General features: G+C 33.9%; 1 pseudogene; it reads right to left on the bottom strand.

Annotated features, from left to right (window-relative positions):
* Window positions 1-1,632: 1,632 nt before the first annotated feature.
* On the bottom strand, window positions 1,633-1,730 carry LOC129501714 (U6 spliceosomal RNA; annotated as a pseudogene).
* Window positions 1,731-3,605: the final 1,875 nt, after the last annotated feature.

The raw sequence follows: 3,605 nt of genomic DNA, 5'->3' as shown, positions 1-3,605 counted from the left end.
TCTGACTTACCTTAACAATGTGATCAAGGCAAATGGCAAGATACCCACCTTTCTTATGGCTGAGTAATATTCCATTGTGTGTGTGTTATGTGTGTGCATGTGTATATATAAATGTATACACACACATCTTTTTGATGCACTGATGCATTATTTTCATACCTCACCTGGGAATAATGCTGTAATAAACATGAGGGTGCATATATCTTTTTGAAATCCTGTTTTCATTTTTTTTAGCTATATATCCAAAAGTGGAATTGCCAGATCATATGGTAGACTTACTTTTATTTTTTTGAAGAATGTGCATATTGTTTTCCATGGTGTTTAGGTCAATTTACATTCCCACTAATATATGTAGGCCTTGCTTTTCACCATTTCCTCACCAGCACCGGTTCTTGACTTCTTGATGATAGACACTCTAACTGGTGTGAGGTGAAAATCTCATTATGGTATTGACATTTTCCTGATGATTAGAGATAGTGAGCATCTGTTCATATGTCTTTTGGCCTTTTTGAGGTCCTCTTTGGGAAAATGTTTTGGTTTTTTTGCCTATTTTTCTTTTATCTTTAATTTTTTTTTTTAAGATTTTACTTACTTATTTCAGAGACACAGAGTGAGAGAGAGAGAGAGAGAGAGAGAGAGAGAGAGAGAGAGCGCATAAGCCAGGGGGACAGGAAGAGGGAAAAACAGACTCCCCGCTGATCACAGAGCCCAATGTCCCAATGTGATATGGGGGCTTGATCCCAGGATGCTGGAATCAGGATCACAACTTGAGCTGAAGGCACTTAACTGAGCCACTCAGGTGCCCTGTCTTCTGCCATTTTTTATTATTATTTTTATATTTTTCTGCCATTTTAAAAATCAGATACCTTTTAAGTTCCACGAGTTTTCCACATATTTTGGACATTAACCTCTTATGTGATATATCATTTTGGAAAATTTTCTTTTATTTGGTAGGTTATCTTTCCTGCCAAATTGTTTTTCTGTGCAGAAGTTTTTGAGTTTGATGTATTCCCAATTTGTTGATTTTTTGCTTTCATTATTTGTACTTTTGGTGTCATGTCCAAAAAGAATCATTTCTGAGACCAGTACTGATGAGCTTTTTTCTTTTCTTTTCTCCTGGGAGTTTTATGGTATCATTTTTTATGTTACCTTTTTGATCCATTTTAAGTTAATATTTATGAGTGGTCTGAGACGGGGTCCAATTTCATTGTTCTGTATGTGTTTCTTCTGTTTTCTCAGAACCATTGGTAGAAGAGATTATCCTTTCATCCTTGGGTCCCTAATCACTTAATAGTTGACCTCATGTGCTACAATTTAATTCTGGGCTTCTGTTCTGTTAATCTATAGGTCTATTCTTGTGCCAGGACCTTATAACTATGTTTTTGTAACTATGACTTTGTAATGTAGTTTGAGATCAGGAACTGTGATACCTCCAGCTTTGTTCTTTTTTCTTAGGATTGTATTGACTCTTCATGGTCATCTCTAGTTCCATACAAATTTTAGAATTGTTTCTTCCATTTCTATAAAGAATGACTTTGACATTTTGATGGGGATTGTATTGAATCTGTAGATGGCTTTGGGTAGTATGGCCATTTTTACAAATGGATTCATATTGTCATGAACAAAGGATGTAAAAATATGGAATTTTCCACAAATTTGCATGTCGTTCTTGCACATGCTAATTTCTCTGTATCATTCCAATTTTATGTATGTGCTGCCAAAGCAAGCACTGGGGATCTTATATAAAGCAGACTTCTTATAGTATGTCCAGTAATGGAGGCTCTAAAAATTACGGCTGTTGTTAGTCCATAAAGAATCTTTACCTGAATTTAACAAAGCTCATGGACAAGGCCCTAAGCCAAGGTGCCTGGTTCTGCATGTGGAAAGTGAGCTGTATTTTACATTTACATATTCATTTTTCCAGGTAGTTGAGTACAATGCATAACCTAAAAAACGCCAGGTATAATCCTTACTAATTCTTCTATTTTTATTCAACTCCAGGCCAAATATAAAAGGTTGGCAATATAATTTTAACAGAATGGGCTATAGATACACTCCTTTTGGTATTGTCCCAAAATCTTGCCTTGTTTAAAAATCATGGCTCGTTTGCATAAGGAAAAATAATTCATAGGAAAATTATAACCTTTGTTGTAATCTGCACACCTTCAAAAGCAATAAAAATAAGCTGCTATGCAACAGGATAAGTGGAAGCTCTAAGAGAGAAGTATTAAGGCTTTTGTATATTTCTTACATAGCTACTTAATAATTACTATGTTGAACTGGAATGATGTGTGTAATTTCCTGCTTACTCCCAAACACTATCTTAAGAGGCAAGGAAAATATGTTTCATCCTTGAATTCCAAGCAAAAAAAACACAGTGCCACATAGTTGGCATTTAATGAATACATACTGCTTATTCTTCACTGTTTTACTTCCTTTAGGAATACAAGTGCAAAGGATCTGAGATAAAAATTTTGAAATAGCAACATGTTGATTCTTTCTAATGAGACAAACATAGAAGGATGGTTTTCTGTATTTATCCATTTCTTTCTAAGTCTACTATAGGTTGGTAGCATACCTTTATAAAAAATTACACCTTACAATACTGGTATTAACTATTTTAACTAATAATTCAATTTTAAAACCCAAGCTCTTTTACTTTACCTTTTTTCCTATTATACTCCCAGACTTTGAGGAAATAGTGTCAAGTTTTGTCAGTCATTACTAATTACAGTTGATCCTTGAACAACACGATGGTTAGGGGCTTTGACCCCCCCCTGAGGGGTCATGTATACCTTTGATTTCTCAAAAACTTATAATAGCTTATGTTGACCAGAAGCCTTACCTATAACGTAAATAGTTGATTGACCTGTATTTTGTATATGTATAACATCCTGTATTCTTACAATAAGGTGAGAGAAAAGAAAATGTTATTAAGAAAATCATAAGAAGGAGAAAATACATTTACAGTACTGTACTATATTAAAAACAAGCTGAGTGTAACTGGGCCCATGCAGTTCAAACCCATGTTGTTCAAGGGTCAACCGTATATAATATTAATTCGGTACTTAAGGACTCTGAGCTCAGATTTGTATTTCTTTATGTTGGAAATATAGGAGAATATACTTTGACTTGCAATTGTATTGCACTTGTTGATCTTCTACATAAATGCAATGCATAATTATTCGTTGTACTAGTATTCACTAAATATCTCTGGTAACCTAGCTCTAAGATAAAATACAACCTGACAAGTTGTAGCTTGGTTTGGAAATAGGAAAATGGACTGGAAATTGTCTAGCATAAAATTAAACATTGGAAGAAACAACAGACCGTATTCAAAGTATGATTGTATTTAGCACATGTTTCACATAATTGCACTTTTTCCAGTGTTGCCCTTAATACTTACATAATGTAGGTGGTGGTCATTTGTTTTCCTTTTGAATTCATTAAAATATTCTGTGAAGGACCTCATAGGAACTTTAAAAAAAATACAATATAGTAAAAATAGACTGTAAAATGCTTAATCTTATTTTATTCCAGAAGTACCATGATCTCAAGGCAACAATTTGAAGTGATCCAATAAAATAAAACTCATTCCTCCTCTT

Source organism: Nyctereutes procyonoides, unplaced genomic scaffold (assembly GCF_905146905.1).
Source record: "Nyctereutes procyonoides isolate TBG_1078 unplaced genomic scaffold, NYPRO_anot_genome, whole genome shotgun sequence".
In the NCBI taxonomy this organism is placed as follows: Eukaryota; Metazoa; Chordata; class Mammalia; order Carnivora; family Canidae; genus Nyctereutes; species Nyctereutes procyonoides.
Note: the sequence above shows the minus strand (reverse complement) of the source record. Positions and strands in the feature narration are given on the sequence as shown.